The sequence below is a fragment of the Callithrix jacchus genome, chromosome 7 (genome assembly GCF_049354715.1).
Source record: "Callithrix jacchus isolate 240 chromosome 7, calJac240_pri, whole genome shotgun sequence".
In the NCBI taxonomy this organism is placed as follows: domain Eukaryota; kingdom Metazoa; phylum Chordata; class Mammalia; order Primates; family Cebidae; genus Callithrix; species Callithrix jacchus.
Genome location: NC_133508.1, coordinates 14,674,710 through 14,698,983, shown reverse-complemented (window position 1 = coordinate 14,698,983; position 24,274 = coordinate 14,674,710). Strand labels below are relative to the sequence as shown.

General features: G+C 47.8%; 1 protein-coding gene and 1 long non-coding RNA gene across 31 annotated transcripts in view; one reads left to right on the top strand and one right to left on the bottom strand.

Moving 5' to 3' along the window:
- Positions 1-24,274, top strand: part of FRMD4A (FERM domain containing 4A) — a 696,700-nt gene that overhangs the window by 608,432 nt on the left and 63,994 nt on the right. Inside the window, exon 1 of one of the 26 annotated variants that reach the window (XM_078329493.1) lies at positions 23,876-24,103. The exons of the other annotated variants lie outside the window; for them this stretch is intronic. The gene's annotated coding sequence lies outside the window, so the exon portion shown is untranslated. Of the gene's footprint in view, positions 1-23,875; positions 24,104-24,274 lie in introns of those variants that run through there. 26 annotated transcript variants of the gene reach the window in all.
- LOC128928301 (uncharacterized) lies at positions 1,044-24,117 on the bottom strand. 5 transcript variants are annotated; one of them, XR_013519528.1, is made up of 3 exons: positions 23,792-24,117; positions 17,913-19,746; positions 1,044-13,813 (listed from the first exon to the last, which is right to left on the bottom strand). It is a non-coding gene; the product is annotated as an uncharacterized LOC128928301 (long non-coding RNA). The 5 variants fall into 5 exon arrangements; XR_008473162.2 differs by lacking the exon at positions 17,913-19,746 and having other exon boundaries at positions 1,044-5,246; positions 5,536-5,682; XR_008473164.2 differs by lacking the exon at positions 17,913-19,746 and having other exon boundaries at positions 1,044-5,246; positions 5,590-5,682.

The following is a 24,274-nucleotide window of genomic DNA, read 5'->3' as shown; positions in this document are numbered from 1 at the left end:
GCCAACATAGCGAAACCCCATCTCTACTAAAAATGCAAAACTTAGCTGGACGTGGTGGGGGATGCCTGTAATCGCAGCTATTCAGGAGGCTGAGGCAGGAGACTCGCTTGAACCTGGAAGGCAGAGGTTGCAGTGAGCCGAGATCGCGCCACTGACTGTACTCCTGCCTGGCGACAGAGCGAGACTCCGTCTCAAAAAGAAAAAAAGAAGCGCTGCTGAAGTGAGAGGCTCGGTATTTCACCAGTTAGAATCCCACTGGCCTCAGGAGACAATGAGACAGTGTCGGGTCAGCATTTAGGCACTGGAGGTAAATCCCAGGTTTCATCTTAGTTCCCATTTATGGTCAAGTTAAGAGACCAAGGCCATCAAAAAAGAAAACTGCCAGCTTATCCCAAACGCTTATCCCAAAGACTGGTAATCGGCCAGGTATGGTGGCTCATGCCAGCTGTGTGAAATGACGGTCAGTAGCGACATGCCTCAGACTGGGTATCCCACGGGTTTCGGGGAGGTGTTGCTGGTACAGAAAAGCAATTTGAATGAGAATTAAATACTATCTACTGAAGAGGCTTTGTTTATTAAATCTCACAGAATCAGGGTCCCACGGGGAAAAAATAAGTAAGTCTGGACAAAATCTGTCTCATCCAGCTGCCTCTTTAGGGGAGGGGTCTTTACATTCCTTAGATTGAAGCCCCAGAAAGCCTCAGCGCTCTAATCTCTGAGACAATCTGCCCTCGTTTGCAGTGTCAGTAACTGAGGCATGGGGATAGCAGCCGGTCCCGCAGTCCTCAAACCTGCCGACAAACAGCCATCTGATCATCGGGAGACAATACATCAAAACGGAAAAGACTTTCCAAAGGGACTCTAAGAGTTAGAATATAGAGTCCGCCTGCAGGCTGTATCTGAGGCACTTGACTCCAGAAAACCCTCCCTTGCAAAGAATATTCAATCTCTGTAAATCATCACTAAGAAACGCAGCCCACTTCCCAGCCCAGATTTAATGAACTCTCCCCACTGGGAAGGAATAGCAGCATCAGTCCTTGTTACATATTCAGCAGACGGCATTTACTTATTTATTTGATGTGCAATTAGGGGGGCTTTTATGTACACTTAGATGCACAATTAGGAGCACTGTGGGTTCCCCTCTGAGGCATTAGGAGAAGGAACCAGAGTAAATGGCCTGCCCCCTGTCCCCAAGCAGCCATGGTGGCTTCCTGTGATTCCTAAGGGTATTTCAGAAGCAGGGGCTTTGGCTCTGGGAGTTGATGCATTACTTTCACTCCACCGGATTGGTAAAGATTTTTGAACAAAATGAGATGAAGAGACAGGAAGGGAAAATAATATTTACAGGAAATATTCCATTAACTTGGCGTTGATTCGCCCCGCTAAATTATGCAGTGCAGTACAGTCACCTTTCTCTTCTGTCGGCATCTGCCTGGCTTGCTTTCTGCTTGCTGGGCCTCTGACTTGGCCGGCCTGGGTGGGTGCCTCCCTCATTCCTGCATCTGCATTCTGCTTGGAAACCACACCCTGTGCACACCTGGGGGAAACATTTCAGTTGATGCACTCAGCATTCTTAGCATTTTGCAGCCCTCCCTTCCTCATTCACAGGCTAGGACCAAAGGGCCTTCTCCACATATCTTATCAGTCCTTCAGTCTTTGAGGTCACAGTGCGGGGCTGAGTGGACCTGGAAGCTTTCGATGCCTGTGAGTGGCAGGTCCTGGTCTTGGGCCTCTAGAGAGGCTGGCGGCAAAGCTAAAGACCAGGCCTGCTTTGGGGAAGGGGTGGGGATTTGGGAGTAGAAGGTGGAGGGCACAGAAAATTCCAGAATCTGCTACTTAAAAATAACTCTCCAAGAAAAAGGAATCCTATTCTAAGAAAATTGAGATCTTCCTGTCAAAGCATCAGTCCTAGACATCTGCCTTCTCAAACCACCAATATCAGATATGGCTGAATCATCTCTATTTGGAAAAGTTATCCCAAACTCTTAAGACTGGTAATCGGCCAGGTGTGGTGGCTCATGCCTATAATCCCAACACTTTGGGAGGCCCAGGTGGGTGGATCACTTGAGGTCAGGAGTTTGAGACCAGCCTGGCCAACGTGGTGAAACTCCACCTCTACTAAAAATAAAAATTAGCCAGGTGTGGTGTTGCTCACCTGCAGTTCCAGCTACCCAGGAGGCTGAGACACGAGATTTGCTTGAACCTGGGAAGCAGAGGTTGCAGTGAGCCGAGATTGTGCCACTGCACTCCATCCTGGGTGACAGAGCAAGACTCCATCTCAAAAAAAAAAAAAAAAAAAAAACAGGCCAGGCGCAGTGGCGGGCAGATCACCTTAGGTCAGGAGATTGAGACCAGCCTGACCAACACGGTGAAATCCCATCTCTGCTAAAACCACAAAATTAGCTGGGCGTGGTGGTGCATCTACTCGGGAAGCTGAGGAATCGCTCCTCTAGGAGGCGGAGGTTGCAGTGAGATTTTGCCGTTGCATTCCAGCCTGGGCAACAAGAGCGAAATTTCAACTCAAAAAAAAAAGAATGGTGATCACCTGAAAGCACTGAGCCGGACTTAGAACTTCAGTATAGGGTGTTGAATATGAAATCCTCTCCATTAAAATGGCACTAAACAAACTTCAGGCATTTCCAATTACAGATCACACTTTTGAAAGCATCTTCCCTGTTCCTTGACTTCCTAGTTTTCTGAAACTCTAGGAGTTGGTGAGGATGTGTCACTCTTCCTGCCTGGACCTTCATTCACTTGTTCAGTAGGTGGTGTCTGAGGGCCTGTTGGGTGCCAGGCCCTGCCCTTGGCTTTGCAGATACTACCGAGAGTGAACAAGAGAGACTAGAGCCCTCATGCAGAGAGCTGACAGTCTAATGGGGAAGGCGGTCAAATGTATTTGTTAAAGAAATCTGCAACATTAGTGTTTGAGCACTAAATTCTCCCATCCAAATACTAACCAGGCCCGACGGCACTTAGCTTCCGAGGTCAGACAAGATGAGGCACGTTCAGATCCGAGAGTTAAATTCTATGAAGACAATAGCTCAGAGTAAGGAAGAGTAGGAAGGGTGATGGATGGTCAGGAAGGGTCTCTCCGAGCTAGGTCCATTTCAGTGCCTCTCTACTCCTGAGTGTTGTACCTACCATTCCCTGGGAAGCAGTCTAAGATGGACTAGCAGGCAGGAAGTCACTGGGGTGTGCTCTGGGACTAACAACAAATGGGAAAGTAAAGGAAGCAGAACCCGGCAGAGAGAGAAGCTGAGCTATGGTGCAGTCCCAGCATGGTGTCCCTCAACCTGGACGAAGCTCTGAAGCTAGAACGACCCTCAGAGCCATTGCCATTGCTGTTGAGGCTGCGGGCCAAGGCTTACCCCCCAGTATTAACCAGTCATTAGATCCAAGTGTGCCCCTTGGTGAGAGGGTGGCAACCTTGGGCAAGGTGGTAGCTGAGACTGGTTCCAGGAGAGGGCATGCATCCTTCGGTCCTGCAGGGAGAGAGCGGCCCATCAGTGGAGCATGGTGTCTTTTACAGCACTGTTCTCAGTGTGGTCCTTGGACCAGCAGCATCCTCATCACCTGGAAATGTGTTAGAAATGCAAACTAAGGCCAGGCGCGGAGGCTCACACGTGTAATCCTGGCACTTTGGGAGGCCAAGGAGGGTGGATCACCTGAGATCAAGAGTTCGGGACCACCCTGGCCAACATGGCAAAACCCCGTCTCTACTAAATATGCAAAATTAGCTGGGTGTGGTGGCACGTGCCTGTAATCCCAGCTACTAGGGAGGCTGAGGCAGGAAAATCACTTGAACTCGGGAGGCGGAGGTTGCAGTGAGCCAAGATCGTGCCACTGCACTCCAGCCTGGGTGACAGAGTGGGACCCTGTCTCAAAAAAAAAAAAAAAAAAAGGAAATTAATGGCCAGGCTAGGTGGCTCACACCTGTAACCCCAGCACTTTGGGAGGCTGAGGCAGGAGGACTGCAGGAGTTGGGGACCAGCCTAGGTACCGTAACGAAACCTCATCTCTACACACAAAAAATACAAAAAGTAGCCAGCCATGGTGGTATGGCTGTGTAGTCCCAACTACTCTGGATGCTTGAGCCCAGGAAGTTGAGGCTGCAGTGAGCCAGGATCACGCCACTGCACTTTAGCCTGGACAACAGAGCAAGACTCCATCCCGAAAAAGAAAGCAATAGAAACTAAGGATCCCCACCTGAGTCTGACAAGCTCAAAGTGTGAGGATGGGACTCCGCAGTCTAATTCCACAAGCCCTGAAGGGAATTTGAGCACATGTGTGAAGCTTAAGGCCCACTGCTCTGCATACAGGCAGTTAGTGAGGAACTTTCTCTGTGATGCTACGTCACTGTTTCATCGTTGTTAAGAAAGCATTTTAGTCTGAGTTAAATCAAATCCTTTCTTCGCACAGTTACACTTTTAAACAGAGAGAGAGATGCTTTGTACATCCGTGACCTCCGTATCCACTCCAAGGCCCAAAGTCGAATTTTCTTTCCTTTTTCTTTTTGTTTTGTTTTGTTTGTTTTGTTTTCGTTTTTTAAGACAAGGTCTCGCTCTGTCTCCCAGGCTGGAATGCAGTGGTGCAATCATAGCTGACTGCAGCCTTGACCTCCCCGGTTCGAGCAATCCTCCCACCTCAGCCTCCCCAGTAGCTGAGGCTACAGGCCTGTGCCAACACACTTGGCTAATTTTTGTATTTTTGTTGCAGATAGAGGGTTTCGCCATGTTGCCCAGGCCCCCAAAAAAGAATTTTCTTGACCAAAGAATTTTGGCACTAACTCACTTCCGGGATATTTTAGAAAGTCATGATTAGAAATTTATTTAACCTCTCAGCGCCTCTCTTTTTAAATCTGTGAAGTGGGGACTAAGAGACACGGCGTGGATGTCATCTAATTTTCTTCATCTTGAGTAAGTTTACTTGTCAGAGTTTCTCATTCCCCAGGAGAAAAGTGCCATTGCCCTTGACATAGCAAATATCGTTACAGTCGCTTTTACTGAACTCAAGAGGCAAATGGCCTCAAAAAACAAACAAGGTCTCTTTGTGAAGAGGGTTAATTTTTCTCTTGGTCACTGGATCTGGGAAGCCAGGGTCCCTCGGTTCCCACGGGGTCCTGGGAAGATCATCCTGAGCCTGGTCTGAGTAAGCCAAGCTTCCAAGCGCGCCAGCCTGTATCTTGTTGTGTCTTCATTGCACCCATGCTGGTGACCAACTGTCACCTTTGAGGAATGCTGACCTGTCTATGAACAGAAAAAAAAGGAAAAAAAAAGCATTGCCCTGTTCAGGTGAATAATTCTAAGAAAGCAGCTATCACATGAGAGTAATGAATCTGGAAACTTACAGGAGAGGAGGAATGTAATTATCCCTTAAAGAGGGCCAGGTCTAAATCTCTCCTAGGTGACATCTTGGAAGGGGTACACTTCCCTCCCGGGCACCTCCTGGAAGGGGTACGCTCAAGCTCCAAGAATCTCCCCAAGCTTTCCCTGAGGTCATTCTCCAGGCCTGAGATACCCTTGGGGTGATGCGGACCTGCCCCCTGCCATTATTTGCAGGATATCTGGCCCAGCAGTCAAGGCATCTCACATTTCTACACGATTGTGAGTCACTTTCCTTGGCCTCAGTTTTCTCCACAAGTTGGTTGATGCAGATGGTCAGGAATCCTGAAGTTGAAGGAATCTTAAAACCAGAAACAAAGAGAAATAAAACAAGGTAAATAAAGCAAGGTCCCTTTAAAGCCACAGGGGAGTCATGAATAAAAGAAAGGATGAAAAGCAGCAGTTTCCCAGAAGAAAGCAGAAGAAGAAAATGCCAATTTCTTTTTTTTTTTGTTTTTTTTTTTTTGAGATGGAGTTTCTCTCCTGTTGCCCAGGCTGGAGTGCAGTGGCATGATCTTGGTTCACCACAACCTCCGCCTCCTGGTTTCAAGCAATTCTCCTGCCTCAGCCTCCTGAGTAGCTAGGATTACAGGCATGTGCCATCATGCCTGGCTAATTGTTTTTTTTGTATTTTTGGTAGAGACAGGGTTCCCCCATGTTGGTCAGGCTAGTTTTGAACTCCTGACTTCAGGTGATCCACCTGCCTCGGCCTCCCAAAGTACTGGAATTACAGGCGTGACCCACCGCACCTGGCCAAAAATGCCAATTTCTAAGTGGGTAACCCCACATCTGTCTTTGACTTCCACACAACCAGTGCTTAAGCTAGATGTGATGAAATAGCTGAAAGCACCTTTTCTACTGCAGCTGGTATGTCTTTGGGGCTATGTGGTCTCCTGGGATTCATCTGCTTCCCACATCATGCCTGGTCTCCTCCACTTGCTGTTCTCCCTGTCTCTGAAGAGGCCACATAAATAGCCACGTTGATTGTGTGGACAGTAGGGGTCAAACACAACACTTGGTATTTATTATATGCAAATAAACACCCAGCCAGACGACCCAGCAGCCACCCTGAGACTGGCTGTCTTCTAAATAACTCTACCAAGGGAGGTTCCCACTACTCAGGGAACCCCGTTGTCCTTGGATGAATTTGAAGAAGCAAATCAAAACCAAATGCTGTCATCGGCTCCCAAACCACTGCAGGGGAGCTTCCCATCGCCTCGCTCCTCCAAAAGAAGTCATGAACCAGTAGTAATTTACGAACAGATCTAATTTCTCTGTCTGAAAATCAGAAGACTTTGCTAGTATAAGAACAATGACCACCTGGGACTCAAAAGACACATTATCTTTTATCTCCCAGTGTTCCTTTGAATGTATTCTTTCCTTGCCTCTCAATCAAAACACAGGCAGTCCCTTGACTTTTCTGATCCTTCCCGGGTATTATGAAGTCACCCAGTCACTTTAAATAGCAAAATAAGCTTTTCTTTTTTTGAGACAGAGTCTTGCTCTGTCACCCAGGCTGGAGTGCAGTGGCGCCATCTCGGCTCACTGAAACCTCTGCCTCCTGGATTCAAGTGATTCTTCAGCCTCAGCCTCCTGAGTAGCTGGGACTGCAGGCACGCGGCACCATGCCTGGCTAATTTTTTATACTTTTAGTGAAGACGGGGTTTCACCATGTTGGCCAGGATGGTCTCCATCTCCTGACTCATGATCCACCTGCTTTGGCCTCCCAAAGTTCTGAAATTACAGGCATGAACCACCACACCTAGCTGCAAAATAAGCTTTTAAGAATTGAGTGGCCAGTTCTTTATGATAATCAAGGCTTCAAACTTGCTGTAAAGTTAAATCTCTCCATTCTCCCATCTGGGCTCCATCCTGCTTCAGTTTGTCTGATGTTGGGGACAACTATTAAGCTCTCCAGGTAACCCTAATGGACCCTGTCCTACTAGCTCCAAGGAGAACAGTTCATCTTCCACCTTCCCCTGTGGGTAGCAGCGAGCTCACAGAATATCTCCCTCTCAAGAACATTTCTAAAAATGCCCTCGCAGTTTCCATCCTCCCAAACATTTTATACCACAATTGTGGGTAAGGGGTTTTGGGGGTCATCTAACAAGATTTTTTCAAATGGTGATAAAATGCACACATCATAAAATCTACCATTGTAACCATTTTTCAGCAGCCAGTTCAGTAATGTATATTCCCATCATTGTACAATGGATCTTTAGAACGCTTGTCATCTTGCAAAGCTGAAACTTTACCCATGAAACAGTCACTCCCCTTTCCTCTCCCCTCAGCTGCTGGGAACCATCATTCTACTTTCTGTTGGATGGAAATAGAATCAAAGTCATTTGTCTTTCTGTTGAAGTGGAATCAAAATTATTTGTCTTTTAGTAACCATAGGGTTTTAATACACAAACCAAGATACCACTGCAGGTGAAAAGAGGGATTAGTGAATAATTATCCCATGATGTCAAACAAATCAGGACTGTGACTGGCAAACAAAGGCTTGTGTTGACCTGGCTAACCAGCATGGGGACATAGCTAACCAGCATAGGGACATAGCTAACCAGCATACGGACATAGCTAACCAGCATAGGGACATAGCTAACCAGCATGGGGACATAGCTAACCAGCATGGGGACGTAGCTAACCAGCATGGGGACATAGCTAACCAGCATAGGGACATAGCTAACCAGCATAGGGACGTAGCTAACCAGCATGGGGACGTAGCTAACCAGCATGGGGACGTAGCTAACCAGCATGGAGACCTAGCTAACCAGCATAGGGATGTAGCTAACCAGCATGGAGACCTAGCTAACCAGCATAGGGACCTAGCTAACCAGCATGGAGACCTAGCTAATCAGCATGGTGACCTAGCTAACCAGCATAGGGACCTAGCTAACCAGCATGGAGACTTAGCTAACTAGCATGGAGACCTAGCTAACCAGCTCTTGGCCCCTTGCTTTCCACCTCTCCTATCGAATGTTCTGCGCACAGCCCCCTTGAGTGATACTGCTTATCATAAAGTGTCAGCCAGGACTTCCAGTTTACTATCTTGTGGCTGTAGTTGGTGGTGGTGAAGTTACCCACAGATAGCAGAATTCATGACAAACGTGTATAGGTGAGAATCAAAGCAGTGATTGGAGAGACTTCAAAGAGCTCCATGAGGTCGGGCACAGTGGCTCACGCCTGTAATCTCAACACTTTGGGAGATTGAGGCAGGAGGATTGCTTGAGCCTAGGAGTTCAAGACCAGCCTGGACAACAGAGAGAGACCCTTGACTCTACAAAAAAAAATTGTTTGATTAGCTGGGCGTGGTGGCACATGCTTGTAGTCCCAGCTACTTGGGTGGCTGAGGTGGGAAGATTGTTTGAGCCCGGGAGTTCGAGGCTGCAGTGAGCTATCATCACGTCACTGCACTCCAGCCTGGGCAACAGAGCAAGACCCTGAGTCAGAAAAACAAAACAGAAAAGAGCCGTGGCCAGTGAAATGGTCCATCCAACCACCCAATTATTTCTCTCTAGTTTTTCCAACAGGTGTTTCTAGTGGCTGCACGGGGTTTTGCAGATCTCTTCACCAATGCTTATAATCTTCCTGGAAGGTGTACACTGGCATCGGCTGCACTGCATGGGGTCCCTGTACCCCCTGGAGCGAGCACAGACTCCTTGCCGTGGGTGTCTCTTCTCTGGCTTTTGAACAGGCAGGCCAAGAGCCAGAGGAGCTCTCCCTGCAGCCTCTCCCATCCTCACATTTTTCTGAAAATCAAATCCCAGTCCTACCTTTAATGAGCATTAGAAGTCACAGCAGAGAAAATTTCCTCTGCATGTGTGTATATTTTTAGGCATGCACATGTGTATTTTTTAAATTTTTTTTTTTTAAGACGGACTCTTGCTCTGTTGCTCTATCACCCATGCTAGAGTGCAGTGATGTGATCTCAGCTCACTGCAACCTCTGCCTCCTGGATTCAAGCAATTCTCCTGCCTCAGCCTCCTGAGTAGCCAGGACTACAGGTGCACGCCACCATGCCCGACTAATTTTTGTATTTTAGTAGAGATGAGGTTTCACTATGTTGGCCAGACTGGTCTCGAACTCCTGATCTCAGGTGATCCTCCCACCGCAGCCTCCCAAAGTTCTTGGATTACAGGTGTGAGCCACTGGGCCCAACCAGAGTTTTGTTGAGTTTTAATCAAAGACTGTCTTGTGATCTGTGATTAATCCAGGCTAGGATTCAGCAGGCAAAGGAGTAGAAGGCCATGAGGGGAACACCTCGTCACTGTCCATTTCTCCCCATCCCCCAAAGCCCAAGGCACCCACTCATCTATTCTCTCTCTATGGATTTGCCTGTTCTGGAAATGAAACCATATAGCATATGGCCATTCGTTGTCTGGCTTCTTTGACTTAGCAAATATTTGCAAGGTTCATCCCTGTTGCAGTGTGCATTAATACCACATTCCTTTTTTAGGGCTGCATAATATTCTATCATCCTTTGATGTTTATTTCGGCATTTTCTACACTAGCACAGCAAACACACACACACAAATGATGCCCCGGACTTCTGCATCTGCAGTCATTCTTTCCCCTCACATAGCCGCCCAGCTTTGCCCCTGGTTTCTTTCTGATATTGACTTGACGTCACTTCACCAAGGCCTTCCCTGGCTACCTTGTTATCAATGGCAAACCCTGTCCTGTCCTTCCATGCTTCACTTTTGTGCTTGAAACCTGTTATCCTTTAACTTACTGTATGTACCATGTAGTTTTCTGATTCTTTTCAATCTCCCTTTATAAGAATGTACGAGGCAGTTTTATCCACTGCTGTATTCTCAGTGCCTGACACAGTGCTGGGCCATGGTAGATACTCAGCAAAGTGGTTGTTGAATGGATAAAAGTTGTCGGAGCGGAATAGCTAATCACTTATTGTGACCCACTGCCAATGTCAAAGACTCTTCTCTATGTCTGTGGATAGTGGCCTCATAGATTGATGCATTAAGAACATAACTGGGGCCAGGCATAGTGGCTCATGCCTGTAATCTCAGCACTTTGGGAGGCTGAGGTAGGTGGATCACCTGAGGTCAGGAGTTCGAGACCAGTCTGGCCAACATAATGAAACCCCATCTCTACCAAAAAATAAAAATTAGTCGGGCATGGTGGCAGGCGCCTGTAGTCTGAGCTACTTGGAAGGCTGAGGCAAGGGAATCACTTAAACCCAGGAGGCAGAGGTTGCAGTGAGCCAAGATTGTCCCACTGCACTGCAGCTTGGACAACAGAGCAAGACTTGGTCTCAAAATATATATATATATATATATATATATATATATATAACTCATCTAAGGAAAGGTTGCAGAGAATTCCATATAGCAAGTAAGACAGTTGGGAGGAGAATGGAAGAGAGGGAAACTAGCATTTTACAGCTTAGGTTTGCTGATGAAAAAATGAAAAGCATAAAAAATTGCTCCCATCTGTGCTCTCCTTTGATTTTATTTTTTGTCTGTTGCACCAAAAGAGCACAGAGTAATCAGGACATCACGAGTGAGTTGTGGGAGTAGCGCAGACCTTGAATCATTCTGCATAATCCAGACTCCTTTTCTTTCTTTCTTTCTTTCTTTTTTTTTTTTTTTTTTGAGACGGAGTTTCGCTCTTGTTATCCAGGCTAGAGTGCAATGGCGCAATCTCGGCTCACCGAAACCTCTGTCTCCTGGGTTCAGGCAATTCTCCCTCAGCCTCCTTAGTAGCTGGGACTACAGGCAAGTGCCACCATGCCCAGCTAATTTTTTTTGTATTTTTAGTAGAGACGGGGTTTCACCATGTTGACCAGGATGGTCTCGATCTCTTGACCTCGCGATCCACCCGCCTCGGCCTCCCAAAGTGCTGGGATTACAGACTTGAGCCACCACGCCCAGCTCCTTTTCTTTCTTCTAAGGATGTGTGCAGTTGGGAAACCCTGCTTGTCGACTTCTAGTAACCTTTGTCTTGGCCAGTCTTAACAACTTGTTTCTGCTGAACCAGCCAATACTTAGGAAGCTGTGTAAGGCTTTTTTTCACCTTCTCCTTCTTAATGAGTTTGATTCAGAGGGGAAGCCCAGGCTGAATTGACCTTCCGGAAAATGTAAACCTGTTTAACACCAAACCGTAGCACAGCCAGCACTCTGCCCAACTCTGCCCAACCCTTCCTGCCAGCCTGGGGCTCTGATCGGCACCTGAAGGTGGGGCTCAACGATGCACAGTCTGGGTACTACCTGCCTTGGGTCATTCTTGACAGCTCAGACAAACAGAGGCAATTTCTAGGCAATGTGATTTGCAAAGATCTGACCTCTAGGTTGGGAGCAGGATTCCAATTTGAGACCATGAGCTGCTGGGATCATAGACTTCCCCAGTTCATCTTGGAATAGTAGAGTTTATTTCCAACAGAGCTCCCAGAAAGAAGGGCTGTGGCTCCCGGGCTGTACCCCTTACTGTCCTCCCTCCTTGAGCTGACCCTGACTGCCACGTCCCTATTACTGCATCGCTTGCAATTTAGAAAGGTTTTTTTTTAATTTTTTATTTTTTTTGTTTGGGTTTTTTTTTTTTTTTTTTGAGACAGAGTCTTGCTCTGTTGCCAGGCACCAGGCTGGAGTGCAGTGGCACAATCTCGGTTCACTGCAACCTCTACCTCCTGGGTTCAAGCAATTCTCCTGCCTCAGCCTCCCAAGTAGCTGGGACTACAGGCGCCCGCCACCACACCCAGCTAATATTTTTTTTTTTTTTTTTGAGACAGAGTCTCACTCTGTTGCCCAGGCTGGAGTACAGTGGCATGATCTTGGCTCATTGCAACCTCTGCCTCCCAGGTTCAAGCAATTCTCCTGCCCCAGCCTCCTGAGTAGCTGGGATTACAGGTATACACCACCATCCCCAGCTAATTTTTGTATCTTTTATAGAGACGGGGTTTTCCATGTTGGTCAGGCTGGTCTCAAACTCCTGACCTTGTGATCCGTCCACATCGGCCTCCTAAAGTGCTGGGATTGAGCCATCACGCCCAGTTAGAAATGTATTTTTAATAAGATATCTGGGTTCAGCCACTGGAGGTTCCTCCCATGATAGAAATAGCATGGAGTTGAGCAGACAGAAAAGGGTTCAAGTATCACCTCCCACCGTGTGTCATCTGTGTGACCTTGAGAAAGTGACTTAACCTTTCTGAACTTCAGTTGCCATAATACCTACCTCAAAAAGCTCTTCATCCATCCATTCATTCACTCAGCAGACAACTATCGAGGGCCTAATATGCCCCCAGGTATATGCTAGGTGCCAGGAAAACATATTCAAGGAACTTAAGTCTGGTTGAGGAAGACATTAGAGCATAAAAACCATTACGGCACTGAAGATCGTTGCTTTGGCTGAGGTATATGTATGAATATCTGGGAGAACTAGCCCAGACCAGGGCTGGGAATTTTGGGAGGTTTGGCACAGCCCTGGTGAAAAGAAAATAGTTTAAGGCAGGCTGTGGAACAGAAGCCTCAGTTTCCTCCTCTGTTTCCACCCCGCCTCCTCCCTTCAATTCGTTTCCCAAGTCGACCTGTGCACTGCAGAAGTCCTCTGGGGGAAAGAGCAGAGTTTAAATAGGACCAGACTTCCTGGAAAGACAGAAAGTCTGGATGTGAAGTCCTCACTTCTCTCTGGAAGGAAACCTCACGGAGCAGATACCAAAGGGCTCCCGCCAGAGGATCCATAGGAAGGAGTCGTGAGAGTCCAGCAGGGCTCCAGCTGCAGAACTGTGGCCCGGCCGCAGCCGCCCCCTGCATGCCTTGGGTCAAGCTGAGAGGCCAGGCCCTCCAGGCTGGAGCGGGGCAGGCCACCATCTCCTGTTGCAGAACAGCTGTCGAGACCACAAGTGTTCTCCCAGCAGCAGCCTGACTTGGAAAAGCAAACCACAAACCCCTGGCCTGATGCCCGCTCACCCGCCTCACTCCCTGGCACCTTCCAACCAGGGGAGCCTGGAGCTCACACATGAAGTTGCAGCAGCAGGCAATCTGCCTCACCCCGGGTGCCCACCGAAACCGCGGTCTGCCAGACAGCAGCACTGGGACCTCTTCCCCTCCCCGGCAGGATCGGCTGGCTCTGGAAGCACGAGGTGTTCCAAAGTGCAAACAAGCCGCTGTTAAATCATTATTCCCCAGAGCCGAAGCCCTCGCTGGTTGGCTCGAGTTTGTCACACAGATACCACTAGGGTAGAGTATTAGCTTCTTTTTCTTTGTGTTATGCGTGATAGAGCAGTGTTAGTGAGCGTATGCCCGTACTTCCCTGCAGAACTGGCTGCCAGTCCATTTCCTTCCGTCCCATTACCATCTTCAATACAGTCTGGTGACGTCCACAGAGGAGATCAGGATGTCTCTATGATGCCACATGTCTGGGCAGAGCTGGAGCAGGCATAGGAAAAATGCCAACTGCCAACTTCCCTGCCACCCCTGGAAAAATAGGGAAGAAAAGTAACAACAGGCTTCTCCCTAAAGGCAGTCCTCCAAAGTAGTCAAAACCTCGTTTAAAAAAAAAAAAAAAAAAAAAATTAGCCAGGCACGGTGGCTCATGCCTGTAATCCCAGCACTTTGGGAGGCTGAGGCAGGCAGATCACTTGAGGTCAGGAGTTCAAGACCACCCTGGCCAACATGGAGAAACCCTGTCTCTACTAAAAATACAAAAATTAGCCAGGCGTGGTGGCACTGTCAGTAATCCCAGCTACTCAGGAGGCTGAGGCAGCAGAATCGCTTAAACCCGGGAGGTACAGGTTGCTCTGAACCAAGATTGTGCCAGTGCACTCTAGCCTGGGCAACAGAGTGAGACTCCATCTCAAAAATAAAAAATTTGAAAATTAAAAAAGTTTTAAAACTTAAAAAAATTTTAGAAAGTAACTTTACAGCAATCTGGAAAGAAATGTCTGGGCCAAAGCAGGTGAAAGGGCCCATCATCATTTTCTCCCAAGATGAACCAAGTGCTTCTCAGACTGATTAATTCCCCTTTGAAGCATCCCACTGAGGTCCCTCATAGAGGCATAATTAGCCTTGGCTTTTTTTTTTTTTTTTTCAAGGAAAGACTGGAGCACAGAGAGGTTAAGCCATACATCACTGGGTCACAGTGCTAAATTGCTAGAAAAACCAGGCTGGGTGCAATGGCTCATGCCTGGAATCCCAGCACTTTGGGAGGCTGAGGCAGGCAGATCACAATGTCAGGAGATCAAGACCATCCTGGCCAACATGGTAAATCCCTGTCTCTACTAAAATACAAAAAAGAATTAGCTGGGGTGGTGCATGACTGCAGTCCCAGCTACCCGGGAGGCTGAGGTGGGGAATTGCTTGAACCTGGGAGGCAGAGGTTGCAGTGAGCTAAGATCATGCCACTGCACTCTAGCCTGTCAACAGAGCAAGACTTCATCTCAAAAAAAAAAAAAAAAGGAGGAAGAGGAAAAAAGAAAAACCAAAGCTAGACCCAGATATTCCAAATCACTGGGCAACTTCAGCCATTCAGCCCGCTGACCCCAGCCAGTCCCTTGGGGCACTCTGAGGAGGGAAGGAATGATTTGGGGGGTTGGGGGCAGAGGACGGGAAAAGAAAAACAATTCCAGCTTCTCTTGAAAGTATTTACATTCACCAAAGCTTCATGGTAAAGTCTTTCTGCAAGAAAAGCCAAAATATACACAAGAATATAATACAGAGAGAGGCCTCTAGGGAGAAAAATGAAAGGAAATCCAGTGCAATGGGGAAAAACAAAATGGCCTGCATCTCAATGGGCTTGTTAAGTACTTGTTAACCTCTTTCTCTTTTCCCCTAGTAATGACTCTTATGCCAAAGGAAGCTAAGAGGTTTTTGATGGGTTAAAAAGAGCCCATCCATTAAGGGGTCAAGGCCTGGTACTCTGGGTGTCTGTCACTGAATGAATCAAATCAATTTAGAGCTCCTGTTCTCTGACAATGAGGAAGACGCAACTGGCCGGAAGAACGTCTTGCTTCCATTAGGCTGGCTGCAGAGAAAAATCAGCCATTGTCTCCTGGGCTGGGGATGTGGCCATCGCTGAAGAAAAGAGATGCTAGGGAGCCCTTTTGCATCCCTAGCATCTATGGAGGACGGCCTCTGACCCATTTAGGAAGCTGATGATCTGCCGTCACTGGGTATTTTGGAGGGCCTGATGTGTTCCCTTTATAGCCCACTCTGTTCCGTATAAGACTGAGTCGTCATCTTACAATAGGATACTTTCTTCTCAGGGTGAATGTTTTGAGATTAGGAGTCGTAACAAGAAAATGGTCAAAACTGACTCTGATTAAGATTGCAGTGAACAGAAGAATTGGCCAATAAGATTAGGAATAAACAATCCCAAAGAGAATATAGCAAACTCCAGCACAAATGAATGAATGGGAACCCTGGGTCCAGCTTATGCTTGCACTGTAAATCCAGCTTCACAGAAAACTCAGAAATGAGTTTCTGTAATGTTCGTGGCACCATTTGAGTTGTCTTTCAAAAAAAAAAAGTTACACAAACCTGTACCTTGTGCTGATATGTGTTGAAAGTATTCAGTACGTTTGTTTTACTTTAAGAATAATGTTGGCATGTAATCATAAGTATTTCCCTTATGATCATAGTATTTTTTGGATGGAGGGACGGAATCTCACTGTTTCACCCAGGCTGGAGTGCAGTGGCACGTCTCAGCTCACTGCAACTTCCACCTTCCTGATTCAAGTGATTCTCCTGCCTCGGCCTCCCAAGTAGCTGGGATTACAGGTGCACGCCACCATGCCTGGCTCATTTTTGTATTTTTAGTAGAAACAGGGTTTCACTATGTTGGCCAGGATGGTCTCTAACTCCTGATCTCAGACGATCCATGGGAGTCAGCCTCCAAAAGGGCTGGGATTACAGATGTGAGCCACAACACCAGCCTCATATAATTTCCTGAGCGCTATGTACTAGGCACCATTTTAAGCATTTAATATATATTAATTCATTAATACAGCAGCCCTATGAGAAAAGTGCTATTATTTCTATTACTTCAAGGATGAAAAAACTAAGACACAAACTGAATTTCTGAGACTACACAGCCAGTAAGCAGCAGGCTGTAGGACATTGAAAACCCTGCTTTTAATCCATGCTATTCTGTATTGTCTCCCATCAGTAGGAAATGTTTAAATCAAGCTACTTTATTTTTAAATTCCAAAGAACTGCAGCTTGACGTTCTCTGGATTTACAATGCCGACCTTCAGCCCATGCACAGAATGCAGGAATGCCCACTCACCCCTCATTTTAGAGAGGAGAAAGCAAAGATGGAGAGAGCCTTACAAAGTCAGAGCTAGAACTGAGGGCTCCACCTCCCACCCAGGGTTCTTGCTCCTCAAAGTGAAAAACCAAAATAATCAAGAATAAACAATAGTCATGAATCTTAATTATTTGAGACAAAAGCATGAGATATATCTGAATGAGGCAGCGTGGCACTTCTGTCGAGTTTTGAAAGCCTGGTACAGAAACCAGAGATGGTTTTTTGTTTGTGTTTTTGTTTTTGTTTTGAGACGGAGTTTCACTGCTGTTACCCAGGCTGGAGTGCAATGGCGCGATCTTGGCTCACCGCAACCTCCGCCTCCTGGGTTCAGGCAATTCTCCTGCCTCGGCCTCCCGAGTAGCTGGGATTACAGGCACGCGCCACCGTGCCCAGCTAATTTTTTGTATTTTTAGTAGAGACGGGGTTTCACCATGTTGACCAGGATGGTCTCGATCTCTTGACCTCGTGATCCACCCGCCTCAGCCTCCCAAAGTGCTGAGATTACAGGCTTGAGCCACCGCGCCCGGCCACCAGAGATGGTTTTAAGTTCCATCATGGATTCCCATAGCATGAAAACAGGCCACTTTATGCATGTCTTGCCTTCCCAAGTAGATCGTAAGCTCCCTACAAACATAAACATATATTAGGCACCACATGTTTCCTCTTGCCTATTAGAACAGGCCAGTACAAAATAGATGACCACTACATGAATGGTTAGAAAGGGAATGGGAATTCAATGTTGCCTAAAACCCAAGGGCCTTACTTCTGTCTCCTTTTTGTGCAAAGTAAAATATATTGAATCCCTATCGAACTGATAGGAAGAAAAAAACCTCTGACACACGATTTCAGCCCACTAAAAACAAATACCTGGGCCGGATGCGGTGGCTCACGCCTGTAATCCCAGCACTTTGGGAGGCTGAGGTGGGTGGATCATCTGAGATCAGGGGTTTGAGACCAGCCTGGCCAACATGATGAAACCCCATCTCTACTAAAAATACCAAAATTAGCTTGGTGTGATGGCAGGCACCTGTAATTCCAGCTACTTGGGAGGCTAGACAAGAGAATTGCTTGAACCCGGGAGGCAGCAGAGGTTGCAAGGAGCCAAGATTGTGCTGTTGCACTCCAGCCTGGGGGACAGAGTGAGACTCTATCTCTGGAAAAAAAAGTATATATATATGTGTGTGTGTGTGTGTGTGTGTGTGTGTATATGTACACACACACTTCTGTTGTCCCTATAGAACCCACTGTGCCCCAGTAGCAAAACCTTACCAGGAAACATGGGATCCAGTCCTCTGAAAGCACAGGCTTAGGGCTTTCTTTGGTGCTCTCACATTTTAAATTGCGTCCGGTTCTGGTTCAGTGACTCCTCTGTTTTGCGCTGCAGCCCTCTAGATGTGTAGGAACCCATTTGCATTTGCTGAAAATACAAACCCACCTAGAGATTTGCAAGTGCCAGTCTGCTCTAGAAAGTAAGAAGGGCAGAAGTGAGATAAGGAAGTGAGTTTTTCAGTTGATATGTTTCCTTCTGAGCTTGGAGATTATTCCTGTCCATGCGTCTAATTCTTCTTACATAGAGACCCAGAACAAGAAGCTGGAAACAACCTTGTTCTTAGTCATTGACAGAGCTTCATGGTGTGATAGAAAGAGCCCAGGAGCAGAAACCACAAGATGTGGGTGCCAACATCAGTTACTTATTTAACTTCTGCCAGTCCCTTAACCTCCGTCTACCGGGGTTACTTTATCTGTGCAAGGAGAGGTGGACCAGATGGCTGCTGTGATTCTGTGTAGTAGCCCCCCTGGGTGATGCAGGAAGTTACTCATAGGGAGGTCAGTAAGAAGCTCGGTGACTCAGCCTCAGGGACAACGGGGGAAGACAAGGTTCTCCAAAGTCCTGGTCAGGCATCAGAGGCACCAGACCAAGCTTCCTCTCAAGCATCTATTTCCGCAGCATCCTGGGAGCTTGCCCACCACACCACATGCAGTCCCAGCTCTCCATAAGTGCTGGCCAGGGAGGAAGTCCAGTGAGGCCAAGGCCCCTTCCTCTGCCCCAACCTTCAGCCAAACACAGGATGTGGGAATCCAGCAGGCCAGCTAGAATCCAGTAACTGGTCCCTGCTCATTAAGTACTTACAGTGGACTCTGTTGCATTCAGGGCTCAAAGGCAGTATTTTTAGCCACTCTTGTTTGCACTCCGTGGATAAATGTTTCGCATCTCCTGTTTTAATATGTGAAGACATTGAGGCCCAGAAGAGGGAAGTGGAGGACGTGTGATCGCATTGGGAATCACAGCAAATCTAGGTCAGAAACCAAGAATCGACATCCAGTATCAGCCAGTCCCAACAACAGGGACAGACGTAGTCTCAAGGAAGCTACTTCCTGGTGGTTTCCTCTAAGTTTTGTTCCGTGCAAGCCCAGACCATCCCGGCATCCAGGCTGTTGTGTTTTTGTTGTTGTTGTTTGAGATGCAATCTCACTCTTTTGCACAGGCTGGAGTACAGTGGTAAGATCTCAGCTCACTGCAATCTCCACCTCCTGGGCTCAAGTGATTCCCCTGCCTCAGCCTCCCAAGTAGCTGGGATTACAGGCGTGCACCACCACGCCCCGCCCGGGCTGTTCTTCATCAGAACTGTAGTTGTGCTTTTGTCTTTGGATGAAAGCTATGGAGTACTGAGGCATTGCTGTGTAGGAAACTAGAGGAAGCAGGACTCCAAGAAAAAGAAAATACTTGTTATCATTTACTGTACAAAAGGAAAGCCAGGCCATGGTGCAGGACGAGAAAGATTTGCTCTTTTACTCTCTCCTTAATCATCTGGTAGCTCCTTTGTAAAACTCATTCCACTTGTAAAGTAAACCATCCATTAGCAGGAGTTGTTCCCACTATTGGTGGACTCCTGGGGACAGCAGCATAGTTAAGGTTAGAGTCACGGACCAGGTGCCCTTGGCTTCGATTTCCGGTTTCCTCAGTCACTTGCTGTGTGGCCTCAGGCAGTTTTCCTTAATTTCTCTGGACCTCATTTACCCCAAGAAGTAAATTTCCCACTCCCTCTTCTCGGGGGATGCCAAAGATCAAAGGAACAATGTTTGCAGGGCTTTTTAAAGATGCCTAAATGAAGGGAATCAGAAACGCCCCGATTTAATAGGTACGAATTAATACCTTCTTTGATTATTGGTACAACTATGTATTTTAGCTTTTTCATTAGCTCCTTGGGTGTAATTGGCCATAGGAGTTACACAGAATCCTAAAGGAAGCTGCCCAGTCATCCTGATAATCACTGTGGGTGTCTGCTGTGTCTTTACACGGAGGGGCAGAATGTGTTGGCAGCTTTACGAGGGCTACGCCGAGCCAGCACAAGCTGGGGACGCTCCCCTGATGTGGCACAGACCACTGGGGCTGCCCGGAAACCAGCTCAGTCAGAGCCCACCTTACCCTGTTTACAAAAGGGAGGCTAGATAGAGCATCTCCTGCTTGTTGTGTTTGCTCTGCCAGCCTCAGAGTGAAGTATTTAACAGGTAGGGCCTCTGAGCCGTGGGCACAAGAGCCCGTGGGCAGAAATGCCCCCATGAAGAGCACAATGCCTTTCCAGCAAGCTGCTCCCCAGCTTGGGGCAAGGGGAAGCTGCTCCCACCCTCCTGGTCCCTGCTGTCTTCATATTCCTGCTCCCCAGCTCACCCCCTCCCTCCTAAGTGAAGAGAAAAGGATCCGGCCACTGTTCTGACATGTCACCCCCTCTTCTGTTCCTGGGAGCTGTTTGTTTTTGTTTGTTTGTTTGTTTGTTTTGAGAGGGAGTCTTGCTCTGTCACCAGGCTGGAATGCAGTCTCGTGATCCTGGCTCACTGCAACCTCTGCCTCCCAGGTTCAAGTGATTCTCTTGCCTCAGCCTCCTGAGTAGCTGGGACTACAGGCACCTGCCACCATACCCGGCTAATTTTTGTATGCGGTTTCGCCATGTGGGCCAGGCTGATCTCGAACTCCTGACCTCAAGTGATCCGCCCACCTCAGCCTCCCAAAGTGCTGGGATTCCAGGCATAAGTCACTGTGCCCGGACTATTCCTGGACCCTTTAATGTCTCAATGCAAAAATATGATCCTGAAAACCACCCATCCCTTCACCTCAGTTTTACCCTTCCTTCCCAGGATTGCATTTGCAAAACAAAAGGTCCTGCTTAAAGCAAGCATCAAGGGAATCCATTGTTCTGCACCCAGTTACAAAAATGTCTAGTGTGTCATCCCGGGGAGACGCCTGGGAGCCAGGACTCCATGGTTCATGGCCAAGGGCAGAAGCTGGAGGCAAGGCCTTCCCACGGGCAGCTACAGCAGCCACGGATGGGGTGCTGCCGCAGAATCCAGATGGTTTTGTCCAGGCCCTTTGGCAGACGTGCAGCTCTCCATGCCGAACCGCATCAGGGAGCACTTAAAGCAAAGCTTGGTTTGTGTTTTATTTTGCATGGAACGGGGGAAAGAGGAGTTTCCAGGGAAACAACCCCTCGGAGCATTCTGTGCTGGGATTCTTCATCAGGTGGGAAGGGGGCTTCCCATGAAAGGCACAGGGGGTTTCTCAAGCATGCTCACACATGGTTGTTTTCTTTCCTCCTCTTGAAGGGTTTGAGGGTCCCACCTCCCTGGGCCTGCCCATTAGGCTGGCAGGGACCTTACCCCACAATACCCCCCAGGACGTAAGGCCAGGACCAAGTCCACAATGAGCAGGGCCCAGTGCAGAATAGAAATGCAGGGTCTCTTGATCAAACCATTAGGTGGGTTCAGTGCACACTGCCCAGGTGATGGGCTCACCAGAATCTCACAGATCACCACTAAGGAACTTACTCACAGAACCAAATCCGACCTGTTCCCCAAAAACCTATGGAAATAATGTTTTTAAAGCATATAGCAACAAAGACAAAAACCAAAAAAAAAAAAAAAAAAAAAAAAAAAAAAAGGGAGGGAGGGAGGGAGGAAGAAAGGGAAGGAAAAGGAAAAAGGAAAGGAAAGGAAGAAGGAAGAAAAGACAGAAAGAATGAAAAAACTATTAGGAATTTCAAGATGTCAACAGCAGATTGTGAAACTAAGCCAATGACCTTCTCAGCAAAGAGCCCTCAGGTGGCACACCCAGAAGGCTGGTCCTGTCCAAGACTTCACTTTGCCTGAGCAAGGCAGGTGCAGGATAGGGACTGAGAGACCCCCGTGGGGTGCAGCCAACAGCAACTTTTCACTGAAATACCATCCACATCCCTTACTTAAGAGGAGGGGAGGGGCAGTGGAGAAAAATTATCTGCATGTAAGGATTTGCAGCACACCCTTAATAATTTTTTTAAAACCCAAAAGTTTGGGCTTGAGTTAGGAAATCTAAGAAAAGAATGACTCTGGTTGTTTTGGAGTTACTCTCTTTTAATCTGCCAGCATTTGGAAGTAAGAACAATTAGGATTCATAGTAAGATCTAAGGTCATTTTTGTGCCAGCACCGTGCTAAGATCTGTGGCTGCTGAGATCTACCTTAGAGGGGTCATTTTTGCCATTTTACAGAGGGGAAAACTGAGGCTAAAGGAAGTGCTGTAACTTGTGTAAGATCCAGAAGCTTAGAAGTAGTGGAGTTCGCGCTGGGCATGGTGATTCACCCCTGTAATTCCAGCACTTTGGGAGGCTGAGGCCGCCAGATCACTTGAGGCCAGGAGTTGGAGACCAGCCTGGCCAACATGGTGAAACTCCATCTCTACTAAAAAATACAAAAATTATCCAGGTGTGGTGGCACACTCTGTAATCCCAGCTACTCAGAAGACTGAGGCACAGGAATCACTTGAACCCGAGAGGCAGAGGTTGCAGTGAGCCGAGATCATGACACTGCACTCCAACCTGGGGGATAGAGCAAGACTGTCTCAAATTTTTTTTTTTTTTTAATGTAGGAGAGCCTGGATTGAAACAGATGCAGTCACATCACAAAGCCTGAGTGCCTGACCAGTTTGCTCAGTGTACTGCCCCCGGGTTATGAGGCCAATGTCATAGAACCTGTTCATTCTGGTATTTTTGTAGCTCTGGCTAAGTTCAGGTGGAATGTCTCTGAATATATAACAACTGGATACCAGAGAGGAACTTTGGGTGTTTTCACTGAAGGATTTATAGTGGCCAAGCATCAGAGAGGAGCATAAGACCCCGTTCAGGTGCTGTTGAATCTGTGACACAAAGCTATCAGCCAACATCAGCTTTGGACCATTTGCTTTCCTCCCAGTGTCTCTCCACCCACCTGGAGTTGATGCTTAACAAGAAAGGAAAATACTATTTCCTTGGGCTTCAGAGTGAAATGCACTCTGAGCCCAGGACAAAAGAGGCCGCTCTGTAATAAGAGATAATAGATATTCTCCTTCTCAGTACTTACACAGACAAAATACTTGTAAAATCCCAGAGAGCAGATTAGGAAGATAAAAGAAGGCAGCCGTTCCAGAGGCCGTTTTCATTCCAGCCCAGTATTATTCCGGGTGCTGGGTCCACTGGCCAACTGTTGATTAGCCGTGTCCCCAGCCTGGGAAGACAGGTGGGTGGGATACAGGAAATGGCTATCACGTCTCCAAGGTGGAGAGAACATGAGGATGTCAGAGAGGGTCAGGAGCCTCAGGTCTGAGGAGTCCGGGGGTAAGACCCTAAAAAGCATTCATCTCAGTGACCAGAGAAAGCTTGACAAGATTCCTGCTTTACCCCCTCTTTCTGCAAGATAAACCGAAATTCCAAGTGTATTGAAGGCGATGCAGTCACCATCAATATCAGTGTAAATGTGTGTGCACACGACTTGAACCTCCTGTGACATTTCCCAGAGGGGGAAAGTAACTTTCTTTTGCATCCAATGAATGAAAGGAACCGCGTTCCTGGAGCAATTGGAGGCAGCCCTAATTACTTCCAAACATTACAGTCGGCTTCTTAGTTAACGAGCTCACTGGTCTGAAGGGGGAAGGACCGCCAGGGCCCCTTCATGCCCCTTCTCACCCTCCCTGGCCAAGCCTGAGGGAGAGACTCCGGCTGCACGCCGCGTCCTTCCGGGCGACAGAACTCTTGGTTTTCTTTGTGCTGCGGCAGGAAGAATGGGCTTGACAGGCTCACACTGTGATCTTGAGTTGCCTGTCCCGAAATAAGGTCCCAGCCTCCTCCGCCCTTAGCAAGGCTCTTACCCATTAGTGAGCAGGAAGTGGAGTCCCGATGGGAGGCTGGGAATCTGAACGCCTTCCCATTTCAGCACTGGAGGGAGGAAGCCCGACTCAGCACTCCACGCAGATGGCCACCGCTCCCTCCTGAGAGCTCGCTCCGCGCCTCTCGCTCCTCTCCCCTCGCCCCGCCGCCTTCTCGGCTCGGTCCCTCTCTCCCGTCTCCATCGCTCCTCCCTCTCCTGCAAGGGAGAAGTCTGCCAAGCTGGGGACCGCCAGGGGCACACCAACAAAGGCCAACCAAAGGCGGAGAACTTGAAAAGAACTTGTTTTGTTCCAGTTAAGGAACCTGCAGGGAAATCCACACCCACATTGCCTGGTTTTGAACTGGAGAGCTGCGTGCGTCCGTGTGTGTGTGTGTGTGTGTGTGTGTGAAGCAAGGGGCGGAGGAAGCACAAACTACAGTCTCTGCTTTGATAAGGAAACTACCAGCTGTGGAAAGTTGACCAG